Source organism: Anopheles arabiensis, chromosome 2 (assembly GCF_016920715.1).
Source record: "Anopheles arabiensis isolate DONGOLA chromosome 2, AaraD3, whole genome shotgun sequence".
In the NCBI taxonomy this organism is placed as follows: domain Eukaryota; kingdom Metazoa; phylum Arthropoda; class Insecta; order Diptera; family Culicidae; genus Anopheles; species Anopheles arabiensis.
The window spans coordinates 64,767,811-64,783,534 of record NC_053517.1 but is presented as its reverse complement, the minus strand read 5'-3'; the positions used below and the strand labels follow the sequence as shown (position 1 = coordinate 64,783,534).

The 15,724-nt window shown below is 46.4% G+C and overlaps 1 protein-coding gene across 2 annotated transcripts in view; it reads right to left on the bottom strand.

Moving 5' to 3' along the window:
* Nucleotides 1–880: 880 nt before the first annotated feature.
* LOC120895324 (RNA 3'-terminal phosphate cyclase) overlaps nt 881–15,724 on the bottom strand; it is a 32,802-nt gene continuing 17,958 nt past the window's right edge. Inside the window, exon 7 of one of the 2 annotated variants that reach the window (XM_040298563.1) lies at nt 881–968. The gene's annotated coding sequence lies outside the window, so the exon portion shown is untranslated. Of the gene's footprint in view, nt 969–9,706; nt 9,984–15,724 lie in introns of those variants that run through there. The other variant, XM_040298565.1, reaches the window with a different exon arrangement.

The window sequence follows — 15,724 nt, the reverse complement described above, 5'->3', positions numbered from 1 at the left end:
GAGGGAGGGGGAGGAGGGGGGGAGGGGTGGAATTCTGGAGCTCGTCGAAATTTGTTGAATCGATCGCTTCACTCGCACCACGGTCCTGTTATCAGCCAATGGGGGGATGTGTTCGGGGTCGTTCTGCTTGCCTATCGCCATCTGCATCCAATCCACACACATATTGTGTCCCACAGCCGAGGGAGCTGTGTCCGGACCGCCCCGCTCACGATCCACTGAATAATCGTTCCATTGATTCCTGTGGCTGCGCATGTTCGAACTCGAACGTGTCAACAAGCTGCTGCCGGAGTGGAAGGGGAGTAGAGGGGGGGAGGTAGTTGGTCTTTCCACTAAACAGACCAGCCAGGATTGCCTGTGTGCGTTTTTCTTCTTCTTCCTGCTTAGAACCGGTTGTCTCGTCGGGGTGGGAACGTCGAATCTTCGCGCGGTAGTAGGAAAAGCGTGCAATAGCGCAGGGTAAGAACACGAGCCTATTTGCTTTCTTTCGGTATTTTTTGCTTCTTCTTTTTTTTGCTTCAAAAATCGTTGCTCGCCGTAATGCTGTTTATTTATTTATTTATTTTCATCCTACCTCATTTTTTTTTTGCGCGCGCGCAAGCGTGCGCGTGTACCATTTGTCACAGACGGTTGGCCACGCGGACCAAACGGAGGAAAAAGAACCCATTCACGGCATTACGGCGTCGTAAATGCAAACTGTTTGCCGTGAGTAAACGAAGAACCTTCCAGCGTCCATCAGCAACAGCAGCGACAGCGGCAGCCAGCGTCGATCGACCACGATGGCGGCATGAGAAACCAATGCCATGCCATGCCATGCCATTCCATTATGCTCTAGCTCGCTCGTTTGCTAAACAAACTGAGGATTGGCCGGCCTGGGGCTAGACTACCTGTATGGTGGTAAGTGGACGGTTTCTCTTTTTTTCGATGTTTTTTCTTTAATCCTTTTTGCATCGCACCAATGTACGCCTTATCTAAAAACGCAATAAAACGAAGAAAAAAGATGCGCTTTAGTGGTGGACATTATCGAAAATAAACTAAACGTAAATGTGTTGCGTGAATACAATTCATCAACTTCCAATTACCATGCTAAGCTTAACATTATTTTGTATTCAAACATTAATAATTATAGCTTAGTAGGTTATAAAAAATAAACTTATACAATAAACATAGCCATTCGAGTATCAAACCTGTATTAACCATCCGTACAAAGTATCTATATACTGTATTACGATCGGGTAAGGATATTGAAGGATTTCAATCGTGTTTAACTTCTAACGAGAAGATACTTACAGTGGAGCGCCGTTTATCCGGGTACCTTTTATCCGGCTTTCCGTTTATCCGTGCTGTTGAGAAATGACAGTTCAATACAAAAGTGACATTGCGTTATGAAGCATATTTGAAAAAGCGGTTATAAGAGCACATTGTCATAACAAAAACACTATAATGCATGGCAAATTTTAAATATTCTCCTTGGAAAAACATGAAGTTAGTAAAAACTGGGTTATTTTTATCAAAAAGTAAGAAAAATTTCCAAAAAATAACCAGGAATTGGTGATAAAATATATCACTTGACTCATTATCCGTGTTATTCGCTTATCCGGGCGAGGTCAAGTCCCGAGAAGCCCGGATAAACGGCGCTCCACTGTACTTACTTATCCGACGCTACAACCGTTTTGCGGTCTTGGCCTGCCTCAGGACTGTACGAAACCGCTCCAGGTCTCGCGCCTTCGTCTGCCAATCCGTTATCCCGGCCTTAATGGCGGAAGCCTCTAAGCCATGTTGCCAACTCAATTTAGGTCTAGCACGCCTCCTCTGTCCTTGGTGTTTCGATACGTATTACATGGCCAGCCCACCGAAGCCTTCCGAGCTGATACGCTGAACGACAGTGAGGTCGCCGTACAGCTCGTATAGCTCGTCATTATAGCGGCTCCTCCATTGTCCTTCCACACACACGGGGCCAAGTATCCTTCGGAGCATCTTCCTCTCGAACGCAACTAAGAGGGTTTCGTTAGATTTGGACAGTGTTTATTCCATTGATTACCACGCCCTGGTACGTACATAAACCAATTGTATGTGAAATGCAACGGCGTTTCATTCAGCCGTTCATTTAGGAATTGTAAGCGCCTCTTGAAGATTGTACTTTTTGATATATCTAATCCCATAGTATCTCTCATCTATTCCTGAACGATTTCATATCAGCGATCTCTCTTTTTGTTGATTAAAGTTGTCCAACTAGTGGCAAGATATTGGGTTTCGCGAAGTGTCTCATCAGCGTCGAGCGAGGAATAGCATAACGCATAACTGCTATTTTGACCGGTGTTTCTCTCTCTCTCTTGTTGGCCTGCTCACGATAGAGCACGTCGGTGTGACATGGCCCGGTCCACAACAATTCTCCAGGATGCTCGGTCCCTGGCTGCAGCCTCCCATCCATGCAGACACCCGATCTCCGTCAGGAATCGCTTCACCTGGTCCAGCCATCGTGTTCGCTTTGCTCCCCTGCGCCTAATGCCAAACTGGGGATCGCTGTCGAACACCTTCTTGGTGGGGCATTAGTCCGGCATCCTCATGCATGCCCCAGCCATCGTATCCTGCCAGCCTTCGCCACCGTCAGGATGCTCGGTTCGCCGTATAGTTCAGCAAGCTCGTGGTTCATCCTTCTCCTCCACGCTCCATGCTCGCCTCACACCGCCAAAGATGGTCCGGAGGATGCGTCGCTCAAACACGCCCAGAGCGTTTGCATCCTCTGCTCGGATGGTCCAGGACTCGTGTCCGTAGAGGACCACCGGGCGATTCAAAGTGCGATATATCTCACATTTCGTGCGGGCTTGAAGTCTTCTGGAACTCAACAGTCGGTGAAGCCCATATTATGCACGATTCCTCTGGACAATGCATCTCCGGATATCGCTGCTAATGTCGTTGTTCGAAGTAACAACCGTCCCGAGATAGCAAAACTCCTTTACTACAGTAGAGGAGCGTTCCAAGGATGTCGTTGTCTAGCCCCGCGCTTCGAATGACACCTTCCAGGACGATGTTGTAGAGCAGGCATTTGAGTCCGTCACCTTGCCTCAGACTCCTGTGAGATTCGAACGATTCCAACGTCAAGATCGACACTCTCACCTTGCACTGCATCCCATTCCCATGGTGGCCTCTAACAGCCGGATCAACTTCCCAGGGAAATAGTCAAAAAAATATATATAAACCCTAAAAGGTTTATATTTTTGAAATACCCTTGTTAAGGTGTTTGATGAAATATATTTATCACCGATTGATATAGGAAGTAAAATAAATTTTACATTTAATAAAACAGGATTTTTTATTGCTTTCATTCTCGTTCTTTCGCCAGGTTTTTGCACAGTTACATGCAATGTAACTGCAAGTTACAGATCATTGTTGAATTATTCGAAAATTACTTTTCCCATGCATTTATGAGAAGTGTCCATCTTACCCGCAGTGTCCGTCTTTACCTATCTTCTCCTAAGTATACGTTTACCAATTATATATTGTGGATTTACACGACAAGAATCATTTGCGATAATTAAATGAAATTGAAGAAGTTTGACAATGTTTCTGCTTTTGCTAGATGTCTAAAGGTGAAATTTAGTAATTTGTACTGTCTAGAGCTCACCCACCGCTCCGATTCGATTCCGGCAAAATCGGAACCACTAGTTCCGCCCGGAGTCGGAACCATCCGGAGCCTTCCGGAGTCGATCGGAGTTGGAAGCAGCAATTGAACCCTCTCAATTGCCCCTGCTCAACACGCATAAGGGCTGCTTCAACTCCTTTTACCGCTTGAATTAAGCCAGACCCCGACACCTGGCTCTGACACCACTTACTAAATATGGGACAATAAACTACCGAATGTCGATAGTATCAAATGAGCATTTATTACATGCCGTAGCACTAGCCACACGTCATGTGAAAAAGTGTTTTGAATCATACCTTTACGTTACAATAACCAGCTGAGCCACCGAATTGAGCAAACGGCGATGGGTAGGAAAAACAAAAAAAAATCTCCGTCACTCACCCTCTCGTGTGCTCGAAAGTGAACGCCCATCTGTCGTTTAGCGGTCGTCGTTGTCCTCGTCATTGTGGTGCTGTTTCTAGTGCCCCGTGCCCCATGTCAGTGACGGGTTTGTGAATGTGTATTTAAACTGCCATTATTGGCCCCGCCGTTTTGGTAAACTGGATTAACGGGTTAATCATTTCAGTTTCCGCCGTAGGTTATCAGCACAACAGTGCGCAGCGTATACTATAAGCGCACACTTTTTGGTCAATTTTTGATGGCACCACCCTCCCGTTATTCTCCCAAGCGTTGGACATTTCTCAGTGCGCGTTAATCATCGCTTGGTCGTGATGATTTGAGGTGATTTCGGAGGAGGAGTGACCAGCTTAAGAGCAATTCCCGTCCAGCCATCTATGGGGCGCACTTGGTCCAATTGAGTTTCGTGCAAGGTTCGCAAGATTTTTGAATTTGATTTGATTAGAAAGTACCATATCCCCCCCCCCCCTTTAAAGAGGGATGAGTATAAACAGTTTTTTTGTCTATTTGGTACATTTTTTTTTTCTAACCAATTGATAAGGACGGTTTGTGTCGCTGATGTTTTGGGTATGCTTGGTAGTAGTATATTTGTTTTCATGCTTTTTTTAAGTGTTTCCTTGGACAGTTGAATGAATTAAGAAAATCGATCGAAAAATAAGCATAATTGATTCTCGAGCAAACTCTTCCAATGAAATGTAAAAATAGGACCTACCCAAGGTCGCTTTGCTCTGCTGCTGCGCTTTATTTACATTTTACTACATACTAGAAGAAAAACAAAACCAAAACCATAGCGAAAAGAAAAGGAGCAATTTAGAAACAGCGTTTAGCAACCATGAATATGATCATTGCAGCGTTACGAATTTAATATTGATCACAGGCCAATGATTTTCCAACGCATCATCTCTATCATCTTTCTATTACAGGAAGCATCTCCATAGCCATTTCGACTACCAGGAGACATCATTTTAGCAAGTGCATTAGCCCGCTTCCCTTTACCAACACACTTGCTGTTCCTACGTGGTCACTTCCTTCGAGACATTTCCTTTTCCGCCGTTCCAGCTGAAACACTTCGCACGCATTCACAAAATGCCCTATTAAAATCTTATAAACGCATACACACACGCAAATATGTATGTATGCATGCACACATAAAAACACACACGCACGATGGGAAGAACTACCGAGCTGGCACCTGCCATTTTCTCGAAAGTTTAAATTTAAACTGTGCGTACGTTGTCCCTCTGCGCATCTTGTGTATCCTAAGCGAAAGAGGAAAGTGTGTGTGTGTGTGTGTGTGTGTGTGTGTGTGTGTGTGTGTGTGTGTGTGTGTGTGTGTGTGTGTGTGTGTGTGTGTGTGTGTGTGTGTGTGTGTGTGTGTGTGTGTGTGTGTGTGTGTGTGTGTGTGTGTGTGTGTGTGTGTGAGCAAGTGAGAGAGAGAGAAGGTGGCCACAGCACGACAACCCGGTGGAAATGGGTGCTGATGCGTAGTAGATGTTGCAGAAAACGGATAGATTCGTATGTACGGAAGTAATGCAAACGAAATTGATGCATTTTTGTTTCACTCACCATCACTGAAGAGTTCATGTTGGCTTACCTACAGGCCATTCAGGCTGCAGCTATTGATTGTATCATTCGCGCTGTACTTATTACATTTATGTATTGAATTAGACAATCTTGTTCATCCATTTTAAACGTTTCTGTTTTTTTTTTCTAAGACGATGTTTACTGCTATAACTAATTGAATGCTCTTTCTATTATTTATTTGTTTAGGAATTTCTTAGAATATTACGAAAAGCTAGAAATATTAATAAATAGTATTATTCGAGCAAAACCACCTGAACATAGGATGGATAGAGTTCTTTCAATTCCTAGATGATATTAAATTTAGTAATAGAATCAGTAACAGAAATAGTAGTAGAAAGTAGGATCTAAAGTATTCTTTTTTTTAAATACAGGGTTTCCCACGATTTATTGGTTGGTTCCCATCAATTTTTGGTGGGTTCCCATATTTTTTTGGTGCGTTCCCACGATTTTTTGGTCGTTTCCCAGAATTTGTTGGTCCAATTGTATTGATATCCAATTGGAAAATACCAATAAAATATGGGAACGAACCAAAAATCTATAGGATACGACCAAAAAATCGTGGGAACGCACCAATAAATCATGGGAACTGACCAATAAATCGTGGGAAACCCTGTAAGATTTCACACATTACCTATTAGCCTTTTTTGTTTACTTTATCAAAACAATGAACACTGCGGTGCTCAACTACAGTTACAATCAATTCCTTTTATAATTACCTTTTTTTTTGTTTTGATTCATCATATTTTTTTAAACATGCATTTACAATAACATTTGGATTCAAATTTGAAATACAGGTACTACGTTAAAATACGAAAATATTTAAATAGTTTAAACAAATGTTTCTATCATATCTTCAAACTTTAAAATTTAATGAATATTGTGTGCGCACTATCATCATAAAACAATAGTTCATATCCATTTCCACTCAATCTCTAAAAGATCCATCCAATGAAATAAAGCACAAAATGATGAAGGTAAATAAAAAAAAATTCCTTTTTCTCATCTAAACTTAACTTTCTTTGACGTAATACTACATTTGCTAGCATATAGTTCATGTTTCTTTTTTAATTGGAAATAAACCTCAAACTGATAACTTGTAACGCAACGTAACGTTATAACGTTGTAACGATCTTGTTACAACGAAAAGAATGTTATTTATTACTTTATCATTTTTGTACAATTGACTATTTTCAAATCGACTATTTATTGTTGCTGTTAGAATACATGTTATTTTTTCCTAATTTGACACTTTCTAAATTTAAGACTAAAATTCACCTTTAGCATATAATGGCAATTGTAATTTAAGATTCTTGTTTCTTATTTTTGTTAAAAAAACGCATAAATATATGTTTTTTTTAAATATTTGTAATTTATTTCCGAAATATGCAGTAAACGTATACCGAGGACATCCGCGCAGTGGTGTGATCATTCGCGGGGATTAATCTGTAGCTTTTGTCCACCGTATGAACAGTTTTAAGTTTAATAGATGTGTGTTAATAAAATAGGGTTGCTAAAGTAAATTAAAACAACTTTTTAAGGTGCAAGTGTGCAAGTTAGTTGAAAACAAATTTAATTCCAAATGAAGGGGGAAAAATCAGCAACTATTGCCCGAACGATCAGTCAAATTGGTAAGGCCGCGTGTTTCCTCCGAGGGGACGCGTACGTTGGGAATACTTAAGTGATCCAACTCTCCAATCAATCATGTTTCTAGTGCAGGCCTCATAATCATTCTCCTGACGTGTGAACGTGTCATTTCCCGGCAACGGGTTGATTAACCGAGCTTTGGTTGGTGTGGTTCGTTCGGGGCTTGTTCGTGGTCAGCACTATGCACACGCACACGCACCCGGATACAATCAGATTCGGTAGCAGTTGCAATAGAACAGAATCGTCGATTGTGTCTCGAAAAGTCAACAATCGACGCCCAAAAGGGCCCCGGCTGTGCCGGTAGCAGTGGCGCGCGGCTTGCACTGACACGTATGCAGCTTGGCGGGATATGTACGTACGCGTGGCGTGGTGGAGTGGTCGACTTGAAGAAGGGGCAAAGAAAGAATTAGTTCGAACTTCACAACACACGAGATACACAGAGAGAGAGAGAGAGAGCGACTGAGAGAGGGGGAGAGAGAACGAAAAAAGGGAGAGAGAGAAAGAGAGCCCTCGGACAAGTTTTGGCTTACGGGGTACGAGGAGGGAGGGGGAATCGGGGGATGCGACGACGGGAGAACGACGGGATGCACGTTTCCACTTCCGACGATTGCTCGGAATCGGCGTTGCCTTCGAAATCTTGGGACCCGTACAGACGAGAAGAATGTGTGTGTGTGTGTGTGTGTGAGGAAGCGTAGTGTGGATCCACGCGTAGTGAAGGAGGATTTGGTAGCGATCGAGCAGACCGACCTCTGACGCAGTCGGATCACAGTACAGTGCTACCGGGCTTCGAAAAACCCGCTTCCCCCCAGAGTGTGACGGCGGCGATCGACTGCGGTTGCGCCGAGCATGCGTCGCGCGCCAATCTCCGGGACTCTTTCCCTCGCAACGCCTCCTCCCACCCTCCCCCAACCCCAGCCTGTCCCCGCGCCCATCCACGCACCCGATGCTGCTTTCACGATCGGTAGGATAGGGCCGCGACGACAACGAGCGGGGCGGAACGACGCGCACAAAATTATGATGGCCGATGAATGTGTGTGCGCGCTGGTTGTTTTCGCTACTACTTTGGCTCCTGCTGTGGCTGCTGCTGCTGCCGTTGGCAAACGGTTGTTGGCCGTCCGAGCGCGCCAATAATCTCGGCACCGCCCGTGTTCGTCCTGCTTGCTCACTCGCTCGCTCGCTCGCTCGCTGTTGTTGCTTGCCACGATCGTGCACGCGTGCTCCCCGAGAGTGCCGCGCTTCGTTGATAATCTTTTTATTTCTCTCTTCCCGTGTACGATCCCAGCACGCCTGTCAGGTACACTGGCAATCTGTGATCTGTTTGTCGTAAGGGTGCGTTCTACCTCGACACTGAGTTGCTGGGTTTTCCATTATGGCTTGCATATTAGTTTGTTACTACTTTTACCAAGTGCAAAACAATATACCCCATCAACCGATTGCTGTGACTATTCCATTGAATAAAATATCAAAATCACTCCAACAGACTTGGGTGCTGTGTCGTAGGTTGTATATCCATAACAGCCATTTTTTCCATAATGCTACATAATGCTGCTTTCTAAACCAATTTCAAATCGGCTTCAGATGTCTTAAATAAACTACGCACGATTACGGAATACACCCTTCCACTCCGGTGGACTGGTAATCCTAAGCGGAGAGAGAGAGAGAAGCAAAAAAACCCTAATTTCCATCCGAACCCGATAGATGGATGTTCCGCCACCTTCCCATCCATGCAGCTAAACACCTTCAACAAAACAAAATCGTCGCCTTCCACTCGATCGAAGCGATGAAGCAAGGCTTCTCTTCATGGCCTTATGTTAAACAACCCCATTTATGTGTGTTCCTCCCCATTTGGGTGTGTGTATCTGCGTTATGTGTGTGTGTTTTTTTCTTCTTTTTTTCTGTGTGTGTATGCTGCCTCGTTGAGTATTTTGGTATTCATTTCTGCTTGGTTCGTCCCCCATCCACCGCTCCCAACAACGCCAACACATTACTCTCCAGCAGCATCCCGATCTCGCTCGAGCGCACGATCGCTTGTGCATCCATCCAGACGAGGGTTTCCTCGTTCCGATTCTGTGTACGTTTCGTGTACATCCAAGACGGCCTCCTCCCCACACATACACGCAGCGAAAACTCGCTCTGGCTCATGGCCTATTGCCATGGCAGCGAGAGCTTGGCAAGAGAAGCGTACGAAAGACAGAACGAACGAACGAACGAACGGAATGGAACGGTTAGGAACCCCACTCACGTCCACCCACCCAGCCACAAAACACCACCATCCCGCGCACGCTAACTCCCAAACCCCCTTCCCCCCTCCCATCCACATCCCCCCCCCCACCCAACCCTCTTCACGCGGTTCGCGTCCATTCACTGGCACCGTACGCGGCCGCTGGGTCCAGCAGTGCCGGTTTTGCCCGTTGTTGTACCGCAGGCCGAAAACAAAACGCGTAACGCCGGTAGCCTGTGTATTTGATGTTTTCTCAAAGCCATGAGCCAGGCACTGTGTACTGTTGGCTGCTGCGCGCTGTTCGGCCGACGGATGCGCGCGCCGCACGCCGAATTCCGTCCACCGGCGGCTCCCTTCTTACACCATCCACCATCCAGTCCAGTCGGTGCGTACTGCTTCCATCTGCGCGCGGCGCACTCTCGTACACTGCTGCTGCTTCGCTGCGGAGAGTTTTCGACAAGTGGATGATGGTTGCGCAGTTACCGAACGCGTCCAAGACTAACAGCGAAAGAGAGAGAGAGAGAGAGAGAGAGAGAGAGAGTAAGATCACCGCGTACGATCGCGCACCCGTTGGAAGGGGATGGTTGGAACAGGAGAGATGTTTCAAGATCGAGAGGAAGAGAATCACGAAAGAGCACGACCAAAGAAAGCAACCGGGAGAAGAACATGAAGAAGAAGAAAGACGATGGGGAGTCATACCATTAAAAAAAATCGCTGTCAGAATACAGCACGGCCAGAAGCCGTTGGCCGGAGTCCGGAGGAATGGCATCGTGTTCAAAGGGCATAGGTGCGCGGAAAGGCAACGCGGCGTGCAGAGATTTGGAGCTTTCGGGGCTTCCTTTGGGCTCCAGCATTCGCCCGAGCGGCTCCCTACACGAGCGTTTATAGGTGCATCAAACGACACGATCCCTTCACGGGTGATGACGTATCTACTAGAGTGACAAACAGTGAGAGAGAATGGGAGAAAGAGAGATTTTTCCCCTTTCAGAAATGTGATAAGCACATCGGTGTCAGTTTTCAATGCAACCAACGTTCAACGCGACCAACGCGAAAGGAGGGCGCAATGGTTAATGTGGGGCGACTTTTCAAGCCTCTAAACCTAACCCAACCCAAACCAACGCATCCCACCGTCCCATTCCATGCGGTCCGTGGTCGGCGTGGTGCACCCCTTCCTTCCTTGGCTTTGAATGAGGACAATCGAGCGACACCTTACAACCAGATGGACAGCCGCAGAGCAAGGGCCACAGAGGCCTCGTACCTCCCGCCTCGCACACGCCTCACAGCCCATCGTCCATCGTCGAGGAAGGGGTGTTGTTAAAGGCAGCGCAAAAAAAAACCTGGCCAAGAGAAGGTCGTCTGACGACTCGTACACCTATTCCGAGTGTGTAGCCGGGGGTGTGACGTGGGCAAACCCCACGTACTGCGGGCGCACAGTCTACGGGCTACGGGCTAACAAATGGAGGCAAGTTTTGAGACATTGGGTCACTCGGAGAAGACCTGGTGCGATGAAACTGGTGTTGCGATTCTCAAAAGACGGTGGTCGACTTTCCGTTTACAGCACCTCCGTATTTATCAGCCCTCTAATCGCTTCTATCTGTAGCCATAACTCCTTTGTACCATTGTACTGGGACCTCCTCCCTTTATCTTCCCCTCTCCCTCGCCCCTTCTTCTTCGGATGGTCAGAACGCTCCGGTCCGGTCAGACGGTTGGTCCGTCCGTCTCCGGTATTGTGGCTTTGTGTTCGCTGCCATAGAGCTTTCTCCGCTTTCTTCTGCCCTCGCTGCTCCGATGCTGAGAAAGGGGGAGTTTGGTGCACAAGGTGAATCCACTGCTGCTACAATGTGTGTCTTTCTGCGCGGCTGCTTTCCACTGTCTTCTGCCCACTCACTCACTCTCGCACGGTACAGCTAAGGGGCCTACGCAGCCTCGCAAGCACGCTCATGGTAGTACCGCACACATTCACCGTTAGGTCGAGCCATCGTTTGTTAGCTCGTAGGCTTCACCATACCCCACCCCATCACCCTGCTGCTTGTCGTGAATTTCCTTTGTTTGAGCGCGCTTCGTCCGGACCCGGACGATTCATCGCAAGATCAAGATAGTAGTGGCGGGTCGGGCAGATGATGATCGCCACGCAAAACGGTCAATTGGATCGTCGATCTACATTAGCCTGGTCTGGTCGGATAGGATGTACGGATAGGTGCACTAGCAGCGCGATGTGAATGGAGTCTGTGCCATCGCCTATACAACACAGCAAACACCTGCGTACTTTAGCTGCTGAATCGTTTGCGCAACCTGAAGCCCTGTGGCCGAGCAAAACGCGCGAAAGAATGATTGAGAGTGAAAGAGGCACGTACAGCCGGGCGGAGATATCCGGAAAAAGTTAATGATCAAACTGGCAGTAATTGCCAAAAATCTTTCCATTTTCTGTCCATCCGCCAACCAACCAACCAACCAAGCAGCCAGCCAGCCCGCTTCCACGCGATCATTTGCGATCGCCGTCCGTGGGCGCAAATATTCCTCCCATCGCCATCATCGTCAGAAGAAGAAGAGAACCATCACACCGACCTGGAGCGGCCTTAGTAGAAGGAGTTGAGCCTCGCTCCATGCCATGCTGTTTCGAGAACCTTCAACCCCAGCGAGAAGGCTCCTCCGCTACGGGGACGCGACGCATTCGCCGTATCTTCGGCGCACGTTCTTTCCGATGCTCGGAGCGTCCAAACTTTAGGCTTTTGCGCTCAGCATGATTCATCGCGTTGGAATGCAACGAATTCGACATAAATTACTGAAGCAAGTCTTTGCCTGGCCTGCTACGATCTTTCTTGCGCTGCTGCGAGAATTCCACCCCCGGGGGCAATTCGTTCCAGTGAGAGAGAGAGAGAGAGAGAGAGAGAGAGAGAGAGAGAGAGAGAGAGAGAGAGGGAGAGAGAGAGATGGGTGGCTCGATTTATCCCACACAGCTCAGAATGGAAGTGACGAGGGGAGCGGGGAGAAGGGGAGGGGGAGATTTTGGAGGCTGCCGCTCGATGCGAAATAAATTCCTCAAAATTTGTGTGTGTGTACCTTCGGCAGCATGGTCGGTGGTGGGGAATCGCAATGGCTGGAACGGATGATGATCATGATGGTTGACGGGCGGATGGCGTGTGTGTGTGTCTTGTTTTTAAGCTCGTTGCGTCTTTTTTCTGTTGTTGTTGCGTGTGGTTTTCTCCATTGTTCTGCTCAGTTCAAGCAAGAACGGTTTTTATCGATTCTACTGCGCTCCAATCTTTCCAGGTCGAGGTCTCGACGTAGTGGCGTTCAAGGCTTTTTGAATTATTCTGTCTCGGCGTGAGTTGGCGTGAGCAGCAGCAAAAAAAAAACACACACACACACAGGAATAATAACGCATTTTTGCATCCTGCTTTTTTCCACGTCCTTCGCTTTGGCGGCGCTCTCCGTGCGCCAGATCCAGAACCAATAAGGCTGATTTCATTTCATCTCAGGAATTTGGGATCCATTCTTAAGATCGACAGGTTTCCGCTTAGCGCGCACAAGCGTTTTCGCATCGCGTTGAATGGCATTGGCGTGTGATGGCAAAATTCATTCTGCGGGAGGAATTCGTTAAGCATCCCCTCGTACACACCCGTACACAGTCGTCTTCATTGGTATTTGAACATTTGTATTATCATCCGCTAGTTCCTCACTGGATTATTTGTCAACCTGCGGGGTTTTAACGCACCAACGGTCAACCTCTGTGCCGCAAGCTCACATTTCAGGTAAGCTTACTTACTCGCCCACGTTTCATTAGCTTCAGCTTCAGATGTATGTTGGTAAGGCCAATTTTGCCGACACCACAAAAGTAACGCTCGTTTCGGTCAGCTCGCTGCTCCAACCGGAAGTCCCACGAGAGAAAGAGAGAGGGAGAGAGAGAGAGAAAGAAAGAGAGGGAGAGAGACAGAGGGGGGCGATGGACGGGACACCTTCGCGCTTCGGCACTCCTTGGGCACGAGTTGACAGAGAAATCGGCACCGCCCCGATGTGCGATGACAGCGAAATGTGAACAAACTCCCCGCACGGCCTGCTGCCACCGGTCAGGGCAAGGAAAACAATACTACTACACCATTCCCGTTAGGGCAGTTGCTGTTTTGCGGCTTTGCCTAGCTACTTTGATTATAATTCTTCCTTCGTCGTCCGTGCGTGTCATATGCACTTGAAAGCGCACCCAACAGACACGCAAGCAAACACACACAAACAAACACAAGCAAGCAGCAACGTGAAGCCGTGATTGACTGATTTCTCCAATTTCTAGCCGACGACCACCACTTCTGTTCTATTGAATGGCTCGTAATTTAAATCCACCGCGGAGCGCGGACGTGCCATGAGCGATGGTTGGAGCGAGCGATGACGGCTGCTTCACTTGCCTGCGCCTTGCCGCAGCCTGTGCGCAACGCACCTTTGTGCGAACGGTTGCAGAAGTGGCCGCAGCCGAGACTGAATGGAACAAAGGAACGTTACCAAGTGCGCAACCGCGATCAGCGATCGCGCAATCGAACGCGCACGAGTAAAATGTGAGAATGATGACAAATACAAATTACACGCACGTAAGGAGAACGATACCAGCTAAAATGGGGATAAGTATTTTGTTTTTTTTTTTTTTGTGTGCCTTTAATATTGTGCTAAGCTTCGTCTTTAATGAGATGGATCGATAGACTCGCTTGAAGATCCGCATAAAATTATCACGGTAGCAACCAATATCATTATAAAAACGCACTCAAAGCAATATCCCAGGAGTTGAGTGAAATTTGTCCCTTATTGCATATAATAACTAATTTGCGTATATTGTTTTTCAATGAATTTTTTGAAAAATCTAAACACATAATATCAATCTGAGTCAATAGAATGATTTGATCTGTGTTGTCAGCCAAACTTTGACGGCAACGGCTGTAACTTATCTTATGCATTAACGTTCAGCCTATTATCCTATAGCAAAATTTAGAATTTGAAACGAGTTGCATCAAAAAGGAAAATCATATAATGACACGCATTTGTTAAAGCTAATGGCAGTGATGGTATTAAAAATTCTTTACGATCTGGGTGACTTTGTCCATTCTGACGATTTAACAATATGCTCGTCGCGGTTTCAATCTTACAGATGGACCGTCGTTTCGCCCGTAACAAGGACTGACTATCATCCGTCCAAACTCCAACTTACTAAGATTAAGGTAGATTCGATAAATTAGTTGAAAAGAGATCAACATTTTTCATTTACATTATATTCTAACGCTGTCAAAGAATTTGGAAATGTAAGTTTCATACTGCACACTACAGATGTCCACACTGAGTATGGATTTTTATTTTTACTTTATTTTATTTTATTTTATTTTATTAGTTGCTCGGCCACGTTGGGTTACAGCAATAGTGCTTACTGACTATAGTATACAATTATTCGCGAAGGAGTTGGAAGGAGTTTATGGTACGGAAAAGGAGCGAAGACGGGATCGGTAGACAGGATAGGATAGGTTGAAACCGAATAGATCTGAAGTACTATTAAAAGACGACATAGCTCTTACAAAAGGCTCATTGCGAGCAAAACGTGTAGGACATATAGGTAACTGGAGACGAAAACGATAACGTAAGGTGCGACAAGGTGCATACAAATGTAAGCGCGACAGAAGTGAAGGAGTATCAATCGTATTGAGCAATATGCCAGCGACGAAAGAAGCCTGAGCGACCGAGAGGCGGTGCTCCAACTTGGCAAGGCCTAATAGAGTGCATCTATCGTCATACGAAGGAAGCGGAATAGAGTGATGACCCAGCGACCTACGAAATACGATCCTTGTAAAACGTCTCTGGATCCTCTCAATCCTTTGGAGCAGAGATAGTTGGACAGGAGACCAGATGACACAGGCATATTCTAGTACGGAACGGACCCAACAACAATAAAGGGACTTAAGACAAAAAGGATCACGAATTTCAGTGGACTGCGACAAATATAACCAAGACTTTTGTTGGCCTTGTTGATGACATAGTCCGTGTGCTCTTTGAAAAATAGACTCGGGTCAAAGAAGACGCCAAGATCCTTAGACAAGGACAGACGGGGAATAGGGGCATCACAGACACTATAAGCATGAGTTATACTTGTAGAGGATAGGAAGAAAGACAAGACAGAACATTTTTCAGGACACAGGACTAAACCGTTAGAAGCACACCATGTAGAGAATTAACACAGCCAGGATTGAAGGACTAGACAATCAGCTGTAGAA